The 12075-nt window shown below is 51.4% G+C and overlaps 1 protein-coding gene across 2 annotated transcripts in view; it reads right to left on the bottom strand.

Moving 5' to 3' along the window:
• The window catches only part of GAL3ST1 (galactose-3-O-sulfotransferase 1), a 43194-nt gene extending 39716 nt beyond the window's left edge, over positions 1-3478 (bottom strand). For both annotated transcript variants that reach the window (XM_084648934.1, XM_084648935.1), the window contains exon 1: positions 3098-3478. The gene's annotated coding sequence lies outside the window, so the exon portion shown is untranslated. The remainder of the gene's footprint in view (positions 1-3097) is intronic.
• Positions 3479-12075: the final 8597 nt, after the last annotated feature.

The following is a 12075-nucleotide window of genomic DNA, read 5'->3' as shown; positions in this document are numbered from 1 at the left end:
AGGTATGGGGTGGGTCACGAGCAAAGTTCCCTCTAATTTTTGACAGGCTGTGCGTGCAAAAAATTTCTTCTGTGCAAATTTTTGTGCTTCTGTGCAAATATTTGTGTGCATGGTGTTTCGCCGTGTGCGGGGGGTTTAGGATCTGTGTGCGTGCGTACATGCGCACAGCTTAGAGGGAACAGTGGTCGCAAGGTTATTGTAGGAGGGGTTGTGGGATTGCCACCCTTACTTCTGTGCTGTCTTCAGAGAGCGGCAGCTGCTGTCCAGGCGCCCAGCTCTGAATGCAGTGCCACTGCCAGCAGCAGTGCAGAAGGAAGGGTGGCAACGCCCTGCCACCTTCCTTCTGCCCTGCTGCCTTCAAAGCTGGGCGGCTGGAGAACGGCAGCTCTTGACTGAGGGCCCAGCTCTGAAGGCAGCAGCGCAGAAGGAAGGGTGACAATATCACACCATGCCATCCTGATTTCTGCAAAGCTGCTGGTGGCAGTGCTGCCTTATGAGCTGGGCGCCTGGACAGCAGCTGCTGCTCTCCAGCCACCTACCTCTGAAGGCAGTGCAGAAGTAAGGGTGGCAATACTGCGAATCCCGTACAATAACTTGTGACCCCCCCCTCCCACAACCCTCTTTTGGGTCAGGACCCCGAGTTACAATACTGTGAAATTTCAGATTAAATATCTGAAATAATAAAATGTATTATTTTTAAAAATCTACGACCGTGAAATTGACCAAAATGGACTGTGAATTTGGTGGGGCCCCACCTATGTGTAGGGAAACTGCTGTGCAAAGGGCCTGTCAGTCAAGCCATTCTCACTGTGGCCTTGTCTACACACAAAGTTGTACTGGTTTCACTGAATTGCTTTTAAATCAACTTAAGTTAGTGGTGTAGTGCAAAGACGCATGTGCACTCTTGAATTGGTTTAAAAGTGTTTTTTCTCAATTCAGTTTAAACCACTTAGAAGCCAAATTAAACTAAATGATTGTAAGCCACATTTAAATCAATTTAGGTGTATCCACACAGGTTTTTCACTGATTTAACAGCACATTATAGTGAAACTGGCACAAGTCTGTGTGCAGATCAGGCATAGACCAAAATGTCACTCCTGGTAGATAGCTTTCAAATGAGTGATGAGAGCATAAAGGGGTTGTGACATCAGAAGACTGACTGCATTGAAAACTCACTCCTTCCCACTTTCTTTACCAAGGGTACAGCAAAGCCATGACTTTAAGCATAGCACTAGATGTGCACGTATTGCCATGATTAGAATCTGGGCCAAGCTCCTTCCCTCTGCCACTAATTATACCTGTGATTATTGACGGGAAACAATTATAAGGAGCATCTCTTCCCTGAGGAGGGACTATAAAAATGGTACAATGGTTTTCATGTTTCTTGTTCCTCCAGAACAAATGCGCTCAGTTTTTGACAGCCAGCCCTTGGATCAGAGAGCAAAACTGGGCTCATTCCTTCCCATGCATCATCGCTGGTAATTAAAATTCTGCAGACCACATTACAGCTTCAGTAATGCCATTGTGTTCTGGGATCAGATAACTGGGGCCCTGTCATTGAAACTCAGTTGATAGTTCTGTTGATGAAAAGTGCTACATAAGAGGTAGGTATTTATTATTAATATTTTATTAATCATAATTATTATTATTGATTATAATTATGCAAAAGCCAGAATACAATCTGACACACTCTCCCAGAGCTATGTGACTTTCCAGCAGTTAAGAGCAGTCAAAAGTTATTGGGGTTTTTGTTTGTTTGGTCACTAAGGTCAGGAAAATTGAGTCAGACACAAACAGCTAGCAGGTCTGCTGAGTATGGAGAGGGTCACTGCTGCAGACACATTCAAAGCAGGGTCTCACTGTAAGCATCTAACTCACTTTTCTTTGCCCATTCAGTTTATTTACTTTTTGCCTTTTACTCAGCAAACAGTGAAACAGGCTGGTCAGTTTCCGGTTCTGTTTCTTGTCAGTTTCACTTCCTGGTTCCCATGCACTGGCCCAAGGCTGGGTTGCGGACACTGCAGGATGTTGGCTAAACCCAAGCTATAGAGGTTCAATGAAATGTGAAAAGAAACACACAAAAGCCTATTAGCTGGAGTCCAGCTCTGTAAATCCTGAGACACGGGCAGTGAAACAAGTAACTGCCTCCTCCAGCCGGTGACTGCTCTGCAGTAAGAGTCTCTAATCCCCAATCCATGGTCATTAGAGTGGAGGGGGCATTTCCCCCTGCTCCCAGGGATGCTAGAGAGTACTTTCTCCTCCACCCAGGCCTGGCCTCCACTGGGATGTTTATAAATAAATACTCCTGGGATCGTTTTCATAGCCCAGCCTCAGTATTGACTTTGCCTTAGGTGAGTAGATTAATAATTAATGCAGGCTGCAGCCCTGCAGGCAGGTGGCAAGGAGCAGCTCCTGTTATTTGTGGCTCCCTGTTAGCACTGGGAGCAGGGGCATGGTGACTTACCACCTTCCTAACGAGAGTAACACAGCTGTGCCCATACAGAGAACATGGCCCCAACTGCCCCTCCCAGACAGCATGTCCCCTACAGCTACCCCCACTTTCCTGTAGACACACATGACCCCCACTGCTACCCCCAGAGACAGCAGGTTTCCCACAATTACCCCCACCCCTGCAGCCCTCCCAGCCCCGAAAGCCTGTCCCCAGTGGCACTCCTCCGGCAGAGCAGGCATCCCAGAGGAAAAGGAGGGCTCTCACTCTTCCCCATACATCTCCCTCTCCCAAGCCCATGCTCCCTGCTGCACCCGCAAACACTCTCAGTGACAGCCAGACTCTTTACAAACAGTGTCCTGGCACACACAGACTCTACTACCCCACTGCACGCAACCACCCAGTGCTCTAACTATATGCTTTCCCTTCCCCATTACAGACAAACACTCTATCACCCCCTCACCCCTTTCCATTCTTTCACCACACATAATCCCCTATGCATGGTCTCTCTCTCTCTCACACACACCCAACACACACTCCCCCACATGCTCTCTCACACACACATGTCCCCTGCACGCTCTCTCTCTCTCACACACGCACTCCCCATTGCAGTAGATATGTTGTAAAAAAAACCGCTGTGAACCTCACCTTTTCCTTGGCTTAAGCTCCTCTCTGCAAACTTCCCTTTTCTTCCAGGGCTCAGTCGGACCAGACTGCACGCAAAGGGCGTTGGGATGCTGCTTCAACATGGAATCTCCTGGGCAACTATCCCAGTGCCAGCTCTTACAAGGCAGCTCAGCCCTCCCTAGAAGTCGTGGCCACCTTCCCTATGCCAACTCCACGGTGCCAGGGCCATGCCATCAGCTTGGGACTTTGGAACAGGCAGTTTCTTTCCAATGGTGCCTGCTATCTCCAGGATCTCAGACTCTCCTCCCAGGTGTGGAGCTGGGGCTGGACCCTCCCACCATCTCCTGGAGGGAGACTGTCCCGAGAATGAACTCTCACCATCACCCTAGCTGGCTCCCTGGCTTGTCCCTCCTCCCACTTCAAGCCGCACAGAGAGCTCATTCACAGCCCTCCCTTCCGGGGCTGAGAACAACAGAACCATTTGTATCCTTCTGCAGCATTGACATCAACAAAGACATTGTCACTGAAGACCATGCACTCCTTCCCCATTTCTCCTGCTAGGCACAGAAAAATGCAGCCTTACCAACCATGGCAGGAGCCCAGGGCCCAGAGCATGCAGATAAAACAGCCAGGGCTGGGAGCTTGTGGCAGGCACTGGTGTTCACTTGTGGAGCCACTGGCTTTTGGGGCCAGGTCCCACTTGACCACAGGACAGGTTTCCATTGGTGGCTAGTGGAGAGGGCCCTACCCGTAACCCAGCAGGCAGGCGTGGCAGGCTGGGAGACGGACGGGTTCCTGGCTCACCTGGCAGCTGCTAGCAGGGATGGGGTTTCAAGATTGGCTGAGATTTCTCAGTAAACACACAGTAAGAGGTTCAATACAGCAGGGCCTGTTCCACCCACCAGGGCTGGGGGAGAGGCAGACAGCAAGCCCCACTGTAGCTGCTCGTTGGCGAGGAATGGTCTCCCATGTGCTGGGGCTGGGAAATGGCTTCATACTGCTCAGGAGGTTGCTCACAGTGGGCCTGGTTTGAAGCCAATTGAAATCAGTGGGGATCTTTCCATAGACTCCAGTGGCCTTTGGAGCTGGCTCAGCATGCGAGCTGGAAACCGCAGGTGGCTGGCACTGCTCCAAGCACCTCCTCGAGCACACTGCTTCGCAGACTGGGAGGGGCCAGCCTTTTCCCAGAGGCTTAGCTCCACTCCAGAGGGGGCTTTGAAAAGGGGGGTTGGGCGGGGCAACCTTGCTGCTTTGACCTTGGGGGGAGCTGTGATCTGGATCTGAACTCTGTGGCCGAGGCTTGTCTCAGAGATCCTGTCCAAGGCAGAGTCTGTCTCTGCTCAGCCCTATCCCGATTCCAAGCCAGAAGCTGACATCTCACAGCCCACGCCTGGCCTGCTCAGTCCCTGCTCACTCATCACTGTCCCGGTCTCACTGATTCCCCAGCCAGCCTTTCTCTAACGGAATCGCTGATCCCCACCACTTATCTCTTTATTTATTTATAGACCTTTATGGGCATCATCAGGGAGCAGCTGAGTCCCTGCCAAGTTATTAAAGTCCAATTACAATCACACAAACTCTCTTGCCCTCTCTTCACTGACAGGCCATAGCATTATTTTTTCTGGTGTGTTTAAGTGGGTGAAGTTGGCCAAGGCTTATCTTGCCTCTGGCTATTGTCTTCTCTGCAACACAGATGGATTTCTTTTCGGGGGGGGGGTCATGACCGCACGTTAGCCAGCCCACTGTCAAGTTCTAGTGGAGTTCTACCATGGGTCAACAATATTCTGCTGCCCATGGTTGACCTTGCCTAGCCTCTTGCATCCATTTTCAGTGTAAAAACACATATTATTTGGCAGTGAAGACAAAGCCTGTGTGTGGAGAGCTCTTGAGGGGAAACTAAGCTGAAGAGATGAGTTTTGCATTGAGTTCTGATCCCTCTGAGGCCCGTGGTCTTGTCTCTCATGTGGCAGGGAGTTCCACAATCTAAGCCCTTCGCCCATGAGGGTTCTGACTCCTGTACTCACGAACCTCCCCCATTGGAGACAGTGTCGGGCCCCGGAGGTACATAGTTGTCATGGGACATTGTGCTCGCGGAGGGAGAGGCGTCTCTCAGGCAGCAGGGCCTGTTCCTTGGAGGGCTGGGACAGCAGGGTCCTGCGCTGGTCTCTGTTCAATGGGGTGCAGCGCTGGGGTGCTGTGCTCAGGGCACAGGTGTGCTGCTAAGCGGACAGGCTGCTGTGCATGGCACCAGCTGGCATATACCCAGGGTGTGCAGCTCCATCGTGGCAGCTGAACCGCCCTAATGGAGCTGGGAAGTCCTAAATGTCCTCACCGTGGCCAGGTCTGTGTCAGACAGGACAGGGCATGATTGTCTGGCTAGTCATAGTCAGAGGAGGGCAGTTTGTGCTGTCTGGGCTATTTGGGCAGCCAGTATCCCCAAGGAGCAGGTGCCCTTGATTGAGGGGGAAGTTATGGAAGAGGAGAGATCTTCATGGCACTTCCCTCTTCATAGCAGCATTGCCTCTGTCTCACCTGGGTGTGGTGTTCACCAGCTGCTCTTTGTCCAGGGGCTGGTCCCAGCCAGGCACCAGGAGAACAGGGAGAGGGAGCTGGTCACATCTGCCAGAGCGGATACATAGAGCTGGGTGCCACCTGTGTGTGGCTGGCATTTCAGCCCCTAGTGTCTAATCAGTTCCTCTGGTGGCTTCATATAGCTGCTGAACCTCCATCGCTGATCATCTCCTATTACCCCTCATTTCCACTATCAGCAGACCCTTCTATGACCACTGCGGCCAGGCCAGGATGTAGGAAGACCCTGTGCGGTCAAACTACGCAGCTCAGGATGGCAGATACACAGCCAAAGAGGACCACAGGGTCTATCTGTGTCTAGTAGCCTCAGTACAGAATCCCCTTTTAGTCACTACAATCAAGGCCTGTCTCTTTTGTACGGTGAGGGATGCTTCATCCATCACCCACCCACTCACAGACTGGCACTGTTAGCCTGGGTAGGAGGGTTCTGGACCAGCCGCTAGAGATGCCCCAGCTGAAGCCCAGTTGCTGCTCTGAAAGATGCCTCTGCCAGGCCTGTCTCTGATTCCCACAGCTCCTATTCATGCCTGGATCCAGCCCAGACCTGGCCATGGTGTTGCCCGCAGACCTGTGTGGGGAGGAGGGGTAGGGCCCGGCCTGGGGCATGAAGCAGTGTTTTGTTCAGAGGAAACAAACCAGCCCTTTGCTGGCAGCTCCTGGTGGGGAGCTGGGGACCGAGGTGGCCCACAGGCTCCTTTGTCCCCAGCAGGCAGCGTAAGCGGATCTGAAGTGGGAGGCGCGTGAGTGATCTTTCCACCCGCGGCAGCAGCGGACCCCGGCTCCCATCTGCCTGGACCGCCTAACACATCACCCCAGGCACAGAATAGGGGCCATTGTTCAGCCAGCCCCAGCCCTGGCTCCCTCCCATCTGCCTATAAGCCAGGCTGCTGCTTTTAAAGGGGACGACACAGCAGCACTTTGCTCCCCAAGGGCTTGCTGTGCCCTGCCCCAGGCAGCTCTTGGGGTCCTACTCAGAAGAAGCCAGCATTTGCTGTGCTGGGCAATGAGCCCTGTGCCGTCATGTGCCTTTCTCATCCCCGTCCACTGCACCTTGCTCTCCATATTGCACCCCTCACTTGCCACCTTGCATGTCTGGCGCAGCCCCGTGCATGCCTGACACCTCACACTGCACCTCCTGGTCCTTGCCCACCCCTCCGCCTGTGCTGTGCACTGATGACCATGGCCTTTGTACTCCTTGCACACCTCGAGCTGCATGCATCACACGGCATCTTCCATGCCTCGTGCCACACCTTGGCCTAGTCTACACTGGCAAAAAGGGACCTGTAATTTTCCATCAGTACAGCAATGATAGAAGCTGTAGTGTAGACAGTGTCCAGAGACTGCACATACATTACACCAGACACTGCCTGAACCATGGCTCTCATTTTTGCAAGTGTGAACCCAGTCCTTGTGTCTGGAAGAACTCCCCTGTGTTGGGGGTTCACGCTGAACAGGGTGAGCCCCCAAAGGTCGCTCCAGGTTTGATCAGAACAGAATCAGTCAGCAGCATGTACCTGGCGCTTGAACTCAAATGGCTCGTGAGCCCCAGACAGCTGAATGCATCCAGGACAATCTATTGGTAAATGCCCTGAATAGGCCATGAAGCAGATCTGAATTCTGCAGCTCAGACCAATCTCACAGTGTCATTCATACCGGGTTTGGATCTGGATCTAGGCTTCCCCAGTGTTTGGCTCCAGGGTATGGGTTTGCCCTGTCTCTAGTAGCACTGCCTTCTCCATGGACTACCAGAATCCTGGGACATAGTAAGGTTCTCTCTTTCTGCACCCTGAGGGACCATGCTTCCTTACTTTATACTCAAAGCATAACTAACCAGAGGACCTCCCAGCCACAGGATATCATGAAGGTCATGAGCTTAGCAGGGTTCCAAAGAGAATGAGAGACTGATAAGAATCAGAAAAGCCACAGCTATTTTAGCTAGGATAAAAATGTGGAAGAGAAATCAACTCTCATCCTTCAGGGCACGAGCAAACCACTAGCTGCTGGGGTCAGGAACCAACATCTCCCATGGGCAGGATAGACTATAACTATCCAGTGTGGAGGATTTACACCTTCTTTTGAAATACCTTCCATGGGCCCTTGTCAGAGACTTGAGCTGAAAGATTCCCCTGCCAGTCTAGGGTCCTACATTAGGCCAGGTCTTACATCTATCTAGCTCCCAGCCACTGCCTCAGTTCATCAGGCTCCCAGCTGCTGGCTTAGTGCCCCCTTGTTTTGGGACTGTGATACAGGCCCCTGACAAGCTCTGGCCTTCAGCAAAGCAGGTCTGAGAGAGCCACGAGTTCCTCCCACCACCTAAAGGGCCCAAGTCTCCATGGCACTGAGCAGCCCGCCCACCACCCCCTTGACCAGCTCTGGAATGGGGAGAATTCCAGACGCATGCCAGTGGTTCAGCTCTGCCCTCTGGGGCCTCTATTCATCAGGAGGACAGGGGAGGGGCACAGCGAGTTTGTGCGCCCTGTCTGTGTATTTCTGATCAGATTGGCCTGCCACCCCCTTTCACCCCATCCCATTCCAGGATCTGGGGAGGAAACAGCCCTTGAAAGCTGTAGCTCTGACAGGTCAGCTGTAGCCAGGACAGGGACTTTGAGAGTGCCCATGCTGCAGCTGGGGATCTTTGTCCTGATCCATGCTGGCCGGTATAGAAGGAGTGCTGCTGCTGTCCGCTCAGTCGAACAAAGGCAGCCAGGGCAGGGCTCTGTGTTGGGAGGGTCAGAAAGAATGAGGTGCTCACGGAGAGCCCTAGGTTCTGGACATTGTGTCACCAGCTGGTACAGCCCCACTCTGGGGGAGCTGCTGGGAGGGGCTGGCAGCACTGCACAGGAGACTGGGTAACAGGGAAAAGTCACGTTTCACTGCTCAGTGCCCCAGGGAGTGCCCCGGCCGTGCTGCAGATACAGCCCAGGTTGAGTGGCCAGGTCTTTCCATTCTCCTGACACTGCAGATTAAAAGTGCTTAATCACAGGGGGCAGGCGTTAAAGCTTTCTGTGGGGGGAGGGCAATTCACCAAGGCATCAGCTCCCCTGCTCCTGGGAAGAGCCTTGACCTCTCTGCTGAGACTTCTGGCAAAGGGGCCAAGACATGCCCAGCAGCCTGTCGATACTTGTCTTAGACCTTGTTTACACTGAAAGGTTGTGCTGCTTTGTCAGCATAGTTACAGATGAACTGCCCACCCCAGTGTGGACACAGATATGCCAGTATAACAGCACTAAGGCTAGGACAGTTTCATCTGGTTCAGGGTGACAAACTAAGCCTAATAGGCATAAGCACTTTTATACCAGTATAACAGCTACACCAGAGCTTTTCCTGAGGTTACTATGTCAGCTCAGACTCACCCCCCTGACTGCCCCAGCTATGCCAGCCACATTTCTGAGAGCAGATCTGGCCTTACTAGGGTCTGGTGAGTGGTGAGACCCACTAAATGCACTTCACACAGGCCACTATGGAGCCATCAGACAATGACACATTGTAATCAATACCAACCTAGGCTGGATTTTAGCAAGTGATTTATTGTCAATCTCATTGCCAGTCCCTGAGGCACACTGATAGAAATAAATAGTCAGGCTATGTTGATATTGAACTAATTAATATATGAGAACCCATTGACTCATCTGTAGGGCCCTACCAAATTCGTGGTCCATTTTGGTCAATTTCACAGTCATAGGATTTGAAACATCATAAATTTCATGATTTCAGCTATTTAAATCTGAAATTTCAGTGTGTTGTAATTGTAGGGGTCCTGACCCAAAAAGGAGGGGAGGGGAGGGTCACGAGGTTATTGTAGGGGGTGGTGCTGTACTGCTAAGCTTACTGCTGCAGGCGGCAGTGCTGCCTTCAGAGTCGGGCAGCTGGAGAGCGGCGGCTGCTGGCCAGGAGCCCCACTCTGAAGACAGAGCCGCTGCCAGCAGCAGGGCAGAATTAAGGATGGCCTGGTCTGGGATTGCCACTCCTGGGTGCTGCTGCCTGCAGAGCTGGGCCCTCAGTCAGCAGCCAATGCTCTCTGGCCACCCAGCCCTGCAGGCAGAGCAGAAGTAAGGGTGGCAATACCTCATCCCCCATAAAATAACCTTGCGACCCCCACACAACTCCCTTTTGGGTCAAGACCCCCAATTTGAGAAACGCTGGTCTCCCTCGTGAAATCTGTATAGCATAGAGCAAAAGCACACAAAAGACCAGATTTCACAGTCTGTGACGTGTTTTTCATGACCATAAATTTGGTAGGGCCCTAGTCATCTGGTATATAGCGCAACTCTCCCACCCCATATGCTCTGATATCTGTTATCAAAGGGATTCTAACCTCTTAGATAGGTAGTTACCTTTCTAACGAACTTAACTAGGGCTAGGAAACAGCCAGTATGCATCTATATTCTGTATCAGAACCTCTGCTTTCAATTACAAAACAAAGCAAGTCTCTGGCTATTACGGTCGCTATGAAAACCTCACAAATCTGAACTGGCCCTAAGAAGTCTATCTGAGTATGCAGAGAGCCTGAGATAATAGTTCTGAGAGATGTGAACCACCCCATTCATCCCATTGAGGGGTTTAGTCACATGCCCGGTGATGATATTTCATTGCTAAAGTGAGGAAGGAAAGGGACGGTCATGGAGCTGCACAAGTTATTGTGAGTGACATCTCATTTTGGTGCCACAAGTGAGTGGGATATGTCACCACTTATTTTTTCCCCCAATCAAGAAGGAGACAAGCCCAAGGCACATCTGGTCCCCAGGGAGGGGGAACTGAGCTCCAGGAGGCCAGTAGACCCTGGAGACTAGGCACATTCATGTTCTGAACATCTGCACAATCTGCTGTGAGCAGTCTCATTGTGGTGACTCCCAGAAGGCAGAACTTATTTTGTGGAAAAAGAAAAGGAGTACTTGTGGCACCTTAGAGACTAACCAATTTATTTGAGCTTAGGAAAATACCACCATTTTTTCCTCCCAGTCTGACCCCTGATTTACACCTTGGTACATCCAAGACAGAGGCCTGACTGGGTGCTGTTGGGCATCACCTGATTCTAGCATGAGTCTCTTTGTAATGGGACTGTCCTGGTGTAGCACCATGTGGATTTGCCACTGTCTCATGCCCCACACCCACCCTTGCACGAGGGGAGAAGAAACACTGCCATCAGTTGAACCTTGGAAGGACTTACCCTGACACCTGGCATCAATCCGTCTGCACAACCACACCTGGCCCTGCCTGGGAAACTCTCACAACAGCTGGAAAGTAAGAATGGGGCTTTAACATTAAATACAGACAAAGGGATTGGCTTATCCCTTCAAACCAGAGTAAAAGGACAGTCCCACCCTCCTGTAAACCAATGTCCCCCAATAAGGGAATAATAGACATAGATAAGGATAAGAACAGCCACAGCTATTTTAGCTAGGATAAAAACATAGAAGAGAAATCAACTCTCATGGTTCAGAGCAAGAGCCAACCACTAGCTACTGGAGTCAGGAACCAACAACTCCCATGGGCAGGATAGACTATAACTGTCCAGTGTGGAGGATTTACACGTTCTGAAGTATTTCACACGGGCCTTTGTCACAGACTTGAAAGACGCCTCTGCCAGTCTAGGGTCCTACACATAGAATCAGAGACGTGTAGGGCTGAAAGGACCTTGAGAGGTCAGTTAGCCCAGTCCCCTGCGCTGAGGCAGGACTATGTATTATCTAGACCAGGGCTTCTCACCCTGTGGGTCACCAGAATGTGACAAAGGGTCTCATGGGAGGGCTATGGGAAGGGGGTATGTTGCAAAGCCAGCCCATGCTCATTGTACAGCAGTGACTTTTGGGACTTCAGTCCTACGGAGCTAGCTGGCCTTGGCTTCCTGCTCTGGGTGTTGTAACCTAGTGCATGGGGTGGAAGCACTGCTCAGATTTGGCCCACCAGCCCCTCTGTCTTGATGATGGGGGTACTGTCTGGACCAAATCTGAGTGAGTGGTGCTGTGATCCTATATCTCAGATTACAGTGCCACTCACACAACTTTGGCCCAGCCAAGGCAAACCTGAGCAGTGTTGCAATCTCAGAGCCAAGCCCACTCTGGGTGGACAAGAGCCACTGCTGTGGTACCATGTACTTAGTACTTATGGCATTCATGTGTAATCGTAAGCCAGATATTATTTGTACTAAAGCAATTTACTGGGTCATGACAGGACACTGAAATTTACAAATGGGCCCTGAACTGAAAAAGTTTGACAACCACTGATCTAGACCATCCCTGACAGGTGTCTGTCTAACCTGGTCTTAAAAACCTCCAACAACAGAGATTCCACAGCCTCCCTAGGCAATTTGTTCCAGTGCTTAACTATCCTGACTGTTGGAAGCTTTTCCTAATGTTGAACCTAAACCATCCTTGCAGCAATTTAAGCCCTTTGCTTCTTGTCCTATCTCC

Source organism: Lepidochelys olivacea (genome assembly GCF_965140295.1).
Source record: "Lepidochelys olivacea isolate rLepOli2 genome assembly, chromosome: 15".
Taxonomy (NCBI): Eukaryota; Metazoa; Chordata; order Testudines; family Cheloniidae; genus Lepidochelys; species Lepidochelys olivacea.
Note: the sequence above shows the minus strand (reverse complement) of the source record. Positions and strands in the feature narration are given on the sequence as shown.